We start from the raw sequence: 14,768 nt of genomic DNA, 5'->3' as shown, positions 1-14,768 counted from the left end.
ACTGGCCCAGCCCACATTTAAGTCCCTTGGAATACAAAATGGTAGGATTGACACCCAGAGGATTAGAAGTTTTGGAGAAGTGATGGAGAAGCCCAACCCAGAGTCCCTTCTCAGGCCATTTTCTAAGAGCTAATATAAATGGAAGTAACATGCAGTCTCCATAGTCTTCTCAGGATAGAACTTCATTTCCAGGGCCAGAAGACTCAGTTAAAAAGATGTTGGGTGGGCATGGTGGCTCGCTAATAATCCCAGCATTTTGGGAGGCTGAGATGGAAGAATAGCTTGAATCCAGGATTTTGAGGTCACGCTGGGCAACATAGAGTGAGCCTGTCTCAAAAAAATTAAAAAAAAATTAGTCAGGTATGTGCCCATAGTCCCAGCTACTTGGAAGGCTGACAGGTGGGAGGAACACTTGAGCCTGGAAGGTCGAGGCTGCAGTGAACCGTGATCCTGCTACTGCACTCCAGCCTCTGTGACAGAGCAGTAACCAGTCTCAAAACAAAAAACCAAAGAACAGAATAAAAGGCTGTTTCTTGGTGTGTGGAGTTTTTATTTTATTTTTTTTGTTGTTTCTTTGTTTGCTAACCAAGGCAGTTTTTATTTTCTCTCTAATTTCTCATCTTGAACAGGGAGACTGGGCATTCTGACGGTTGAGAAGAAATGAAGCTACTTGGCAATAATTCAAGGGGTCTCAAAAAGTTAGATATAAATTTACCATATGATCCATCAAATCCACTGGTAGGAAACTACTCAAGATAAATGAAATCATGTCCATGTGAAGATTTGTACACAAATGTTCATAGCAGTTTTACTCATATTAAAAAAATGGAATTAACCCGACTGTTCATTAAGTATTGAATGGAGTGTGGCGATTCCTCAAGGACCTAGAAATAGAAATTCCATTTGATCCAGCAATCCCATTATTAGGTATATATCCAAAGGATTATAAATCATTCTACTATAAGGACACATGCACATGAATGTTCATTGCAGCACAGTTTACAATAGCAAAGACCTGGAACCAACCCAAATGCCCATTGATGATAGACTGCAAAGGGAAAATGTGGCACATATACACCATGGAATATTATGCAGCCATCAAAAATGATGAGTTTGTGTCCTTTGTAGGGACATGGACGAAGCTGGAAACCATCATTCTCAGCAAACTGACACAAGACCAGAAAATCAAACACCACATGTTCTCACTCATAGGTGGTGTTGAACAATGAGAACACATGAACACAGGGAGGGGAGCATCTCACACTGGGGTCTGTTGGGGGGAAATGGGGAGGGACAGCAGGGGGTGGGGAGTTGGGGAGAGATAGCATGGGGAGAAATGCCAGATATAGGTGATGGGGAGAAAGGCAGCAAATCACACTGCCATGTGTGTACCTATGCAACAATCTTGCATGTTCTTCACATGTATCCCCAAACCTAAAATACAATAATAAAATAAAATAAAATAAGGTATTGAATGGATTGAAAAAGTGTTCCCAATACAGTGGAATACTATTCGTGTTAAAAGGAAACCAAGCATGTGGGATTCAGAGGTTGGTGGGGTGATGTGATGCATCAAGTAGGACAGGTTTGAAGGTAATGAAGGCACAGATTTGCTAACAGCCCCAAGTCCCTGAGTACTCAGCGTACTTGCAGTTCTAGGCTCAGAACCCACTGCTGCAGTTCTAGACTTGGGGTGGTATCAAGGGATCCAGCCTGTTACTATAACAATATATTAAATACTCAGTATATACCAGAAATATTGTTTAGTGCACAGGTTGAGGTGTCAAAATTTCCTAATAGCAGTAAGTGGACATTAACATTTGATAGGAAAGAGGTTTCAGGAAAGCAGACAGGACCATGACAAGGGTCACAGAACATTCTCACAGCCAAATAGGGATAAAAAGATATACATATAAACTCAGGATGTAGATTTTCTGTGAGTAAATCTCTAATACACTCTAATATATTTTCTTTCAGGGAATCTCTAATATGTTCACAGGAGGTAGACTTCCTGGAAAAAAGTCTTGTATATTTTATCAGTACAATTTGTTGGAAAGCAGTATTAGATAATTCCTGTGGTCAGAAGTGTTTCCCCTCCTCTCATGGAAACCCTCCCGAATTCATTACTACCATTTGGGAGCTGATGGGAACAAAGGAAAAGAAAAAAGTAGATACTGCAAGGCTGAGATTAAGACTCAGGGTAGTTTATGCTTGAGAACTCAGGATAGGCTTAACTGGATTTTCTGAAGGACAAATTGTTAACCTCTGATTAGAGGAGGAACTTCAGTAAAACCAAAGAAAAACAAATTTCGGTGAGAAAGATTTCTTGTTCCAGAGGCTTAGGGATGTAGTAGAAACAAGCTACCAACTTTGTTTTCAGATGATTCTGATCATCAAACATGGACCCAATTAATGTATGTCTTTTTCTCCTTCCTCCCTCTCTCTTTTTTCCATTCTTCTTTCCTTCTTGTTTTCTCTACTTTCCTCTCATTTTTCCTTCCTTCCCTCTTTCCCTCCTTCCTTCCTTCTTTCCTCTCTCTTCCTCCCTTTCTTTCTTTCCTTCTTTTTCTTTTCTTTCTTTCTCTTTCTTTCTTTCCTTCTTTTCTTTCTCTCTCTTTTTTTCTTCTTTCCTTTCTTCCTTCCTTCTTTCTTTTCTGAGATGGTCTCACTCTATTGACCTGGCTGGCATGTAGTGGCATGATCTCAGCTCACTTTAGCCACAAACTCCCAGGCACAAGCAATCCTTCCACTTCAGCCTCTCAAGTAGCTGAGACTAAAGGCACACGCCACCATGCCACGCTAATTTCTGTTTATTTTGTAATGATGAGATTTCACAGTGCTGCCCAGGCTGGTCCCAGATTCCTGGACTCAAGTGATCTGCCCACCTCAGTTTCACAAAGCACTGGGATTACAGTTGTGAGCCACTGCGCCTGGCCCCATCTTTCCTTGGATATTTTCTATTTTCTTCCTACCTTCCTTCTTTTTTAAAATTTATTTTGTTCTTTCTTTTCAGCAGACACATATTAAATTATATATGTTGTTGTTGCACAGTATTTAAGATGATAGACTCTGGAACCAGTTTTGCCAAGATTCAAATCCTAGCTCATTTACTTACCATCTGTATGATTTGTGGAAGTTACTTAACCTCTTTTGGTCCTCGGTTTCCTTATCTGTAAAATACTGCGTAGAGTTATTGTGAAGACTAAATATGTAAGTATATGTAGAGCACTTAGGACAGTCCCTGAGACACAATAGATCATCAGTTAGTAATAGGTAGCATTATTAACTATAATGAAGTAGCAAGCATTTGGCAGGGCTCTAGAGTAATACCAATGAATAAAACATGAATTTTTCTGTGCGTGTATTTACATTCTAGTCAATTTGAAGAAAATCAAACGAGTCACTTAAATATAGCTTTTTGGTTGTTTCTTATTATCTCATTTTCTTGAAATTCCCTTTCTAGATAATCCCCTCCACTTTCCTAGCTGATAAAGCCCTAACATTAACTATAGATCTGACCTCTTTTGGGCTCCAGAGTCCATGTGAGTAACTCACACATAAAACAAAAACAAGAGGTTGTAACCTCAGCAGACTAGCCTGGTTCAACTTTTATGTGTCAAAGTTGTGAGCTGTTTTTCAATTGCCATAGCCTCCTGAGCTATAACCTGAACATGCACCAATAAATCGGGCGTGCAACCACAGGTGTCACCCAAGTGCTCAGACTAAAAGGTAGGGACTGAATAAAGAAGGGACATCGGGCCAGGCGCGGTGGCTCCTGCCTGTAATCCCAGCACTTTGGGAGGCTGAGGCGGGTGAATCATGAGGTCAAGAGATCGAGATCATCCTGGTCAATATGGTGAAACCCTGTCTCTACTAAAAATACAAAAAATTAGCTGGGCATGGTGGCGCATGCCTGTAATTCCAGCTACTCAGGAGGCTGAAGGCAGGAGAATTGCCTGAACCCAGGAGGTGGAGGTTGTGGTGAGCTGAGATTGCACCATTGCACTCCAGCCTGGGTAACAAGAGTGAAACTCTGTCTCAAAAAAAAAAAAAGGGACATTGCATGGTGGAATTCAGGATCTAATCAGATTGAGCCCTTGTATCACTCCATGTCAGGATCCAATCAGATCATGCCTTCCAGTATCACCTCATTGCAAGACCCAATCAGATCATACCTCATTATTCATGAGTCTCCTTGTGAGTCTACTTGCAATTAAGCTTTGCTTTTCTCAAAAGGTGCCATGATATTGGCTTGTATGTATGTCAAGAGGAAAGCCCACTCATTTCTCAGTAACAGTATATAATATTAATGTTTATTTGCCCATCAATTTGTTTATTCACCTTTATTACTTATCTTGATGAATGGTACAACTCGCCTTTTTAGTTCCCCCAGAAACAATAAACTCCTAAATTCTTCCCTCTTTCTCATCCCAACATTCAATTTTTGTGCTTTTAATTTATCCTTTTGAAGAACTTTTATTCATTTGATTTACTTCTCTCCATCTTTACTGTCACTATCTGGTGCAGATGCAAGTAGATCATTCCTATAGTCCAATAATTTGTCTTTTTTTTTTTTTTTTTTTTTTGCTTAATTTCTGTTAAGAAATGGTTTAAAAATAAATAAATAAAACAATGAGGTTTATAGACATATAAAATAAACACATGCCAAAGATTTCTTTAGTTAATTAAGGAGAGAATCCGCAGGGTGGTGTAACCAATCCAAAGGAGAATTTAAAAACACATAAATATAGGCGATTAGAAAACCTTGCAATGAATTTACATAGAGATGAAAACAAGTCAACATCCACAATAGAATAATCAAATACATGTTTATTTGAGACAATTAATTCACATTTCCATGGGCAAAATCACTTGCATGATTTTTAGCTCAATATAATTTACATAATACGTTACATTAAGCTCAAAGACAATAAGAAACTAAGAAAAATCAGACGAGTACACTAGATGAGTACCCACGTTTTACACTGTAAAATCTTTCATAGTTTTTTCTCTAAGATTCCATCTATAGTGACAATTAGGCTGACCAGTTTAAAATACAAATAAATATGCTCCACTGTATTTATTATAACATTTCAGCTTGGATTTTCGAGGAAAAGAAAAACTTCGATTGTCTGAGATGGGTATGATAAAAATGTGTGGCGAGAGATAAAGCTGGAGAACAAGACAGAACAGTTTACCACAGTTACGTGTGTCATACTACTGAAGTTGAAACTTAACGCACAGGCAAAAAGCATCACTGAATAATTTTTATTTTTGGTCTCTGTGTGTGAGAGGATTATTTATTTATTTATTTTTGAGATGGAGTTTTTGCTCTGTTGCCCAAGCTGGAGTGCAATGCAATGGCCCAATCTCGGCTCACTACAACTTCTGTCTCCTGGGTTCCAGCAATTCTCCTGACTCAGCCTTCTGAGTAGCTGGGATTGGGTTGTATAGTGTGTTAATATTTTATTTTATTCTGTAGGTTGTCTTTGCACTCTCTTCAAATGATTGTATCATTTGAAGCATACATTTTTAATTTTGATCAAATCCATTTTTTTTTTTTGTCTCCATGCTTTTGAAGTCATATCTGGGAAGACTCTGCTTAATTCAAGTCATAAAGATTTACTCCTATGTTTTTTTCTAAGAGTTTTATAGCTCAGCTCTGACATTTACGACTATCATCTATTTTAAGTTAACTTTTTGTTTTTCTGTGCGAGAGAGATATCCAATTTCACCGAGTAGGTTGAAGGGGCCTGGAGGTAACAAAAATGCCTAAACCCGGGGAGAGGAGATGAAATGCCTGGCTACTGCTTTAATATGGAGGAAAATGTGCTTAACTAGGTGTTATAGAGTACAGATGGAAGGAAATAGATTTGCGAAATTGGTATTCTCTCCACATAATTTGGTGACAATGTGTAGGGGTGGGGATTAAGAATAAGTAATTCTAGGCCAGATGTGGTGGCTCACACCTGTAATTCCCAGCACTTTGAGAGGCTGAGGCAGGTGGATCACCTGAGGTCAGGAGTTCGAGACCAGCCTGGCCAACATGGTGAAACTTTGTCTCTACTAAACATACAAAAATTAGTCAGGCGTGGTGGCGGATGCCTGTAATCCTAGCTACTTAGAAGGCTGGGGTAGCTACTTAGAAGGCTGAGGTAGGAAAATCACTTGAACCCAGGAGGCTGAGGTTAGATTGAGCCAAGATTGCTTCTTTGCATCTCAGCCTGAACGACAAGAGTGAGACTCTGTTTCAAAAAAAAAAGAAGAATTAGAAGTAACTCTAAATGTACACCAAGTTTTCTGACTCTCACATCTTGATGAAGGATATTAAAAGGAATAGGTGAATTGAAATGAAGAATGCAAGTAAGAGAAGTGAGGTGAGCATGCTAATGGAACTTATTTCCAGGGAAAGTGCCTTGAAGGAGCAGAGAAAAAAATCCAGGGAAAAATTTTAAAGGAGAACTGACAGCAAAGCAGACAGATGTTTTGGTTTGGGAAGGAAAAGATTCAAAGGAAGGATAATATCTAGCACAGGAATTAGCTTGAAACTCATTTTATCTGTTAAAGGAGAAGCTTTAGGCAAATTAAATTTCACAGAATTTAACTGAACAAATGAAAATGATTCATGGATTGGGCAGCCCTCAGAATCAGAGCCAATTTGGAAAGACTCCAGCAATGCATGATAGGAGAAAATTTCTGTACAGAAGAACAGTAATATGTAGAAACGGAAGTAAGGTACAAGAAATAGCTGGCTCGGTTACAGCTCAACATTTCTTATTTGAAAATGATTTGAACAGTTGGCCACCTGTGAGTGGTTGAAGTATGGCTGCTGAGCTTGGCTGAGTTTTAGCTATTGTTGCAAAAGCATAGTACTAAGATAGGTTTTCAGTTTGCTTACCAAGTTAGGCTGTGGTTCACAAGCAAGACTCAAGTATGGGAGTATGGAGGATTTATTTGTCCAGATTTTAGTTTAATAAGCATTTCAAAAGCTTTTTTTAAACAAGAGTTTAAATAAACTCAAATGGTTCAAAAATGACACCATTCAATACAACTTGCGTTTCTTCTATGACTTGTATTTCTCTTAAGTGTTAAGTTTAACCAAAAGCTGTCTTCTTACATATTTTAAATTCTCCATACACAGTGAACTGTCACCTAACTGGATATGTAAACAGACTGTAACTTACTCTTGTATCAGTCACAGAATTTCAGCCAATTGAAATTTATTGCCTTTGCAAAAATTTTAAAAACAAGAGAAATCTAACCTAACTGACTTTACCTTGCTTCTAACCTCACAAGCGAATTGACTTTGTTAACTTTAAAACAAAGACAATACTAGTCCTTTACCAAAACTAACCCTCTCCTTGCTTGAGAACCAAAACCATCTTTGTAAGACTATTGAAAACCCACAAGAGTGAGATTATGGAAGGAGCTTGAAATTTGCTAAAATATAGGTGTAGTTACACAAGAACCAGCCATTGTTCTCCAGCCTGCGTTTTTATGATTCCCTGCTGCTCTGTAGTAACGTGGCCAAAGGTCACAAGATTTGTGACTTCCCCAGTTGCTCCTGTAGATAACATCACTATTGTAGAACCTAAGACTGGTCTTTTGAGATGTGTTCAGACCAGCTGACTCCACTTAAACCTGTTACTCATGACTCAACCAATTCTGGAACCCCCACACAGAAACTGACACAGGGCGTGAGGACCATTTTCCTCACCCTTATGATTTCAACCCCAGTCAATCAACAGCATTCATTCCCTATTCCCATGCCCACCAAATTATTCATAATAACCTTAGCCTCTGAATTTTTGGGGAGGCTGATTTGAGTAATTACTACCCTCCTTCGGTTTGGCTAGCCCTGTGACTATTAAGCTTTCTTTACTGTAATACCACTGTCTCTGAATTGATTTTTTTCTGTGCAATGGGTAAGGAGAACCCATTGGGCAATTGCACAATAAAAGGCAGCCAATTGTTCAAACCATGTTCAAATAAGCAAATGCAAAGCTGGAACCAATCTGGCTGTTTCCGTGTCTCATTTCATTTTCCAAATGCCACTTCCTTTTTCTGGTTCATCCGTCTTTGACCATGCAGCAGTACCGGAGTGTCTCTGAGCCTATTTGGGTTCAGGGAGATCTTAAAGACCTCTTTTTTGGGCAATGGAAAGTGCAACTTTTGAACTGTTCTTTGCTCAATTTAACCCTGTTACATTCAATTTGTCTAAGATTTTTCTTTTCCTTTCTTTTTTTATTTTTATAACATTTGTTATATTTGATGAACCTACATTGACACATCATTATTACCCCAAATCTCTAGTTTACATTATGGATCACTCTTGATGTACTTTTTACAGATTTTAACAAAAACTTATACATTTGCTAAAACCTGTAGAAAGTACATCACGAGTGATCCATAATGTACCCCGTACAGTTGTATCCCATTAATTGTATACCATACAATTTTACTTCCCTAAAAATCCTCTGTGCTCTATTCATGCCTTCCTTATCCCATCCACTGGCAACCACCGATCTTTGTACTGTCTCCATATATTTGCTATTTCCAGAGTGTCATCTAGTGGAAATCACATAGTGTACAGCCTTCTCAAATTGGCTTCTAGAAATCTTTTTTGACCAAGCACAAATGGCCAGCTAGTGGCTGACAAAAGGGGATCTATAGCTTAAAAGTTAAAAAAGAAAAAAAAATAAAGATCTGAGGAAAAGCTTTCTCTTTGTCTTGGGAAAAGATTTTTCTTTTTACAGAGACTATTTCAAAATTCAACTTAAAGGTCACACCATACCTGTTATTTTTAGAATTTTAAAAAATCTTTCAAATAAATTCAGGTTCTCCTAACAAGCTTTTCTTGTTCTCTCTTATTTGTTTTGACCTCAAAAACAATGTGGAAACACTTCTTTTTGCAAACCAACCTACCCATTCTTACACTTCATGCATTTAAGAAATAGATATTTGAACTTGAAATTCAGCTTGTTACAAAAAGACAGTGAAAGAATGGAACATTAGCTTTACAATAAAATTCCCCAAAACTGAATTTTCATTTGTATGCTTAAAATACTCTGTCAGAACAGGAATCAAACAGGTTGTTTTGCAATGTGCTGGGAAATCTACTGTCTATGCAATAAATATTCTGTGGGGTTTGATTTTACTCTTTTGCTGGCAATAGAAAGTACAGTTATTTGGATTTTGGGTAGATCTGTTGAATGGCTGAGTGAGGGCTTAGAGCTTCACAATGCTGAAGTCAGGGAGACCAATGTATAGACTATTAAAACAGTCCATCTGAGACTGAGTTAGACTAAAGGTAGTAGCAGTGAAGGAATATGAAAGAACTGAGGAAGGAAGTTGTTGAGGTGGAATGATTAGGCTCAGTGACAAAGCATGTCAGAATGACGAAGAAGGAAGAACTGAGGGCGGGTGTTTACATTCCCCTATTGAAAGGATAGTGAGGTGCTTCACCAAGATAGGTAATTATTGAGATAAAACAATTTGCTGGAGAAAATGGACATTTTTTTTTTTTTTTTTTTGTGGAAAATCAAGTTAGCCTTTCCTGGATGTCATTGGGATGAGATTAATAAATTCTGAATTCCATTGCCTAGGTGCGGGGCCTCACACCTGTAATCCCAGCATTTTGGGAGGCCATTGCGGGCAGATCATGAGGTCAACAGTTCGAGATCAGCCTAACCAACTTGATGAAACCCTGTCTCTACTAAAAATAAAAAAATGAGCCAGGTGTGGTGGCATGTACCTGCTATCCCAGCCACTTGGGAGGCTGAGGCAGGAGAATCGCTTGAACTTGGGAGACTGAAGTTGTGGTGAGCTGAGATCACGCCACTGCACTCCAGCCTGGGTGACAGCAAGTCTCTGTCTCAAAATAAATAAATAAATAAAATAAATTCTGAATTCAAAGTACAATGTAGCCACAAATATAAATTTCTAAATTAGCATAACATGTGAGGGTTAAAGTCAGCAGTCAGTAATCAATTAGGTCACTGAGGAGTATTACGGAGTGGTAGAAAACAAGCGCTGGAGAATAAAGCTCTAGGGTCATTCCTGTGTTTGTATGTATATATCTAGAGTGTGGAACAATATACAGAACATACTGTATATATACTGTGTGTGTGTGTATATAGATGCATATACACACACACAGGAAAGGAAGGAAATGACTTCCTTTTCAGAGATCAGATGCATTTAAGAAAGCAATATAATAATGTAAGAAAGTAATGTAGACTTCTCTATGGCTCCCATGAGTCTCCCACGCTCTACACCTGGAGATCTTTTTTTTGCATCTTTTTCACAACTCCCTGTTGGTTCTCTGGGATCTGCCTGGGCTGAGTTTCTGTATGTTACCTCAACACCAAGGCTTTCAAAAAGGGGGAAGTATTTTATGATTTCTAAACTTGTTTTTCTTTTCTACCACAAAAAATATAGTGTCCTGAAAAAGGAATACATGGGTCAAGTTGGAATGTCTGTCACTCTGCCTCATGAAGTATGGTATCAGCCCTTGTGAGAATCCTAGGGCAGGAAAGATGGGACATAGAACAGTCAGATATGGGTCACTTACCTTGGTATTAAGGATTTATGATAACAGGAGTGGGCAGGTGTCTATGGCAAGAGAACTTGCCAAGGTCATTAGGAAATGTGAAATAAAATAAATTTCAGATAAAAAACAATGAGTTTGTTTCCTTCACATCTCATAAAGAAATTAAGTAATTACTAAAGTTTGCAGAACATGTAAATGAGAGCACAGTACCTGTGGGCTACTAAATCAATACTCTTTTTTTTTTTTGAGATGGAGTTTTGCTGTTGTTGCCCAGGCTGGAGTGCAATGATGCCATCTCCCATCTCAGCTCACCATAACCTCACTTCCCAGTTCAAGCGATTTTCCTGCCCCAGCCACCTGAGTAGGTGGGATTACAGGCATGTGCCACCATGTCCCACTAAAGTCAATGCTCTTCCCATTTTTCAGACATGAGGCTTTCAGCTCAGTAGTGTGCTAGGCAGCCAAGGGAGAACAGTGGTGAAGGGTCCCCAGCCTCAGAGAGTTAGAGGTAATATGATCAGTCACCTTCAGGAGAAAAACCTAGACCTTGAAGCAGCCAGATGTTCTGACAGAGCTGAACCCTGAGGTACAGGTTCCAGGTGTAAGAAAGCTGCCTAGGATATTTGAGAGCAAAGATATGCCAATGGATAGAGAAGGAATGTGGGGGACATGAGTGGAGAGCAGTGAATAAGAAGTAGCTGTGGAGTGGTGATCAGAAGACCTAGGCCTAAGCATTTGCTGGAGATTAATATGAAGTAGTGGCCCAAGAATGGCCCCCCTACTGCATGAAACTGTACTGCTGCCTGTATGACATCATGGTACTAGGGATTTTTTTCAATATATTTAGTGATCCTTTGTTAAGGTCATGAACACAAGACTAATCATCATTTAGCTTTGATTCTCAGGGGCTTTATGTCTGTCTGCTCTGCAATGTTTACTGCAAGGCTCAAAACATGTCTTCATCCTCCCCATAGAATGTGATCTGTGGACTCTGAGGGAGAAGTTTTGATCACTTTCTTTCTCTCTGAAAACTGAACGAGGAATTTATTTTAATTTCAACTACAGCAGAGCCTGTGCTGATTTCTGACTACTCTGCTCCAGCTCTGAAATCTGTTCATCCAGCTCTGGCCTTGTTGGGCCAGTTGGGCTTCAGCCTCTTCCAGACTTCTCAGCCTCTTCTCATCCTCCTTCTCATCTTCTGCTCCTCTTTGTTCAAATAGTGTGTGGCCACCTCAGATTTAGAATAAATCTGCTGTTCCAAAGTTTTATCCTGACTCTGTAGGGAAAGGCAGAGAGAGAGAGGTTGCCATGCTCTTTAGGAAGGAATGTCTTTAGGAAGGCAATGTCTCTGGGCATGTTGTCAGGTTTAAAATGAAGGAGAAGCAAGGAGAGGAGATTTTTTTTCTGTAAATCTGCTCTCCTTTTCATCGTCTCATCTTCTCACTCTATCCACATGTCTCTAAAACTTCTTCCTCTGCCTCTGCATCCTCAAGCTGGCATTCAACCTAGGGAAGACGAGGGGCTAATTTCTGTAATGACCACATGAGTCTTGACTTCTGGGCCAGCAAGTTCATAGCACAAGTTTTTTTCCATATTGTGTTACCTCCCTGATTCTGAATCCCAGGAGGAGTCCTTAGTCAGTGCCTATCATAATCTTTCCAACTTCTGCCCAGGAAGTAAAAATGGGCTCTAAAGATGAGATCTTAATACAGGAACAAAGATCTGGAAAGCGAGAATCATCACCAGCCAGGATTTCATCTTACGTTTTTCTTAAAATTCTTGGCTGTGCTGTGAGCCTCTCTCCTTCACCCATATAGTTGTTCCTAAAGAGAGAGGAGGGAGATAGTGAGAGATGTTTTAATAAGGCAGGGCTCCTCAAAGTATGGCCTGCTGAACAGCTGCTGGCCAAAAAACTGTTACTTCTATATCACAAAAGAAGGACTTTGTGCCTGAATGTAAGTCAAGAAGCAAACTATATTTAATTCAAGTGATGTTTTTTCATTTGGTTTTGTTTTTTGGTAGCAATACATTTTTAGTGAGAAAGTAGTGGGCTGATTTTCATTCTGGTGCAAGATCCATAATAATGTCAAAAGGGCATTTTGACAGCATTGGTCTATAGGACAGTCAGCATATCAACTACTTCTTTTGTATACTCCAGAATCAGACAGAGTTCGATTCTCCAACCACTTCATTAAAAGCATTTCAAGAACTGACTTCTACATTCCAGAATACCTTCTATTTTATTATGTAAACCTTCAACTTCTTGGACATTCTGTGTTCTATCTTCAACTGCCCAAAAGCTGCCTGGAGCTTCTTAGGCAAGGGATACAGATGTCAGTGTTCTTTCAATATTTTGTTCCATTGCTTATCTACATTTACAATAGTGTAAATGAGGTGGGCTTAGAATTAGATTTTTTTGATTGAAACCTTAGAAAGAACACTCACCTCTTCTCCCAGAGAATAAAAGATCCAATAACCCCACTGTGACTGAGACAATAGGACGAAACTCTTATAAAGTGAATGTCATCCATTTGTTCTATTGCCCTTCTTACCATTTCACATCCTTCTGATCCCACAGCTGCATTCTTTATTCAGAGAGTCCTAAAAGATTTCAATCTTGGTACAATTTTTTATATATCTAGGATTTCAGAAGTTTCTAATCTAGTTTGTTCTTTCATTTAAAATAGCAAGACTGAGAAGAAATAGTCGTCTTAATATGTGAATAATGGGGCAAAAGAAAGATTCTAAGTTATTACTGGGATTGGTAAGTGACAAGAGTGCTTGGGAATATGCAGTTTTCCCATCAGAAATTATTTCCTGCTACTATTCCTTCCAACCTAAGACATACCTGGATTTTGTGAACATCTTCTTCCATGGAGATCATGTGGGATCTGCAATGTTCTAAAGATCTTTTACACACTAAGGAAATGGCTTTCTCAACCTACACACACACACACACACACACACACACACACACACTTTCCTATGTTTCTTACACAGAACCCCCTTCAGTACTTTCACAGGTAAGACAGGTAATCCCCCAATTAGTCTGATAACTGAGAGTGGAAAAATGAAGAGGTAATTGAAAAAGATTCGTAAGAAGATGGTCACCAGCTGTCTAGAGAATGTACAAACCACAGAAAGGATAATGGAGCAGAGGTGAGATACAAGCAAGAAATTAGAAAGGAAATTAAAAGAAACTTTATTTCTACTTTTACATTTACCCCAAACACAATATTGAGACCAAATTCCATATTTTTCACATAAGACAAACTGGGTCCCCTATCAAATGAAATACAATTGTGGATGGTGATCTTCCTTATTCATTCCTTCTTGTCTCCATAATCATTAAAAATTAAAGCTCTTCTTTGGAACAGCAAAAAAAAAAAAAAAATCAACAGAGTAAACATAACATACAGAATAGCAGAAAATATTCATAAACTATGAATCTGACAAAGTTCTAATATCCAGAATTTAGAAGGAACTTAAGTTAATAAGCAAAAACTAAATAACCCCATTAGAAAATGAGCAAAGGCCATCAACAGACACTTCTCAAAGGAAGACATACATGGCATATGAAACAAGCGTAAGAAAAAATGCTCATGATCATAATCATCACAGAAATACAAATCCAAACCAAAACAAGATGCTATCTCACACCAGTCAGGCTAGCTATTACTAACGTCAAAAAACAACAGATGGTTGCAAGGCTGCAGAGAAACAGGAACCCTTATGCATTGTTTAAATTCAGCTACTGTGAAAAGCAGTTTGGACACTTCTCAAAGTACTTAAAACAGAGCTGCCATTTGACCCAGAAATCCCATTACTGGGTATTTACCTAAGAGAAAATAAATTATTCTACCAGAAAGACACTTGTACTCATAAGTTTGCTGCAGTGCTATTCACAATAGCAAACACATGGAATCAGCCTAGGTGCCCATCAATGACTCACTGGATAAAGAAAATGTGGTGCATATACATTGTGGAATACTAAGCAACAATGAAAAAGAACATGAATGCAACAACATGAATGGAGCTGGAGGCCATAATCCTAAGTTTATTAATGAAGAAACAGAGAACCAAATACCACATGTTCTCCTTTATAAGTGGAGCCAAATATTGAGCATACATGGACATAAACATGGGAACAATAGTCATTGCCAACTACTAGACAGGGAGGAAGTGAGAAGGGTTGTGGGTTAAGAATCTTCTTTTG

General features: G+C 38.7%; 1 long non-coding RNA gene across 3 annotated transcripts in view; it reads right to left on the bottom strand.

The window, feature by feature from the left end:
- Window positions 1-10,816: 10,816 nt before the first annotated feature.
- The window catches only part of LOC118145800 (uncharacterized), a 55,697-nt gene continuing 51,745 nt past the window's right edge, over window positions 10,817-14,768 (bottom strand). For 2 of the 3 annotated variants that reach the window (XR_013522889.1, XR_013522890.1), the window contains one exon: window positions 10,817-12,375. This is a non-coding gene — a long non-coding RNA (uncharacterized LOC118145800). The remainder of the gene's footprint in view (window positions 12,376-14,768) is intronic. The other variant, XR_013522891.1, reaches the window with a different exon arrangement.

This window comes from Callithrix jacchus, chromosome 10, assembly GCF_049354715.1.
Source record: "Callithrix jacchus isolate 240 chromosome 10, calJac240_pri, whole genome shotgun sequence".
In the NCBI taxonomy this organism is placed as follows: domain Eukaryota; kingdom Metazoa; phylum Chordata; class Mammalia; order Primates; family Cebidae; genus Callithrix; species Callithrix jacchus.
This window is presented reverse-complemented; position numbering and strand designations above follow the sequence as displayed.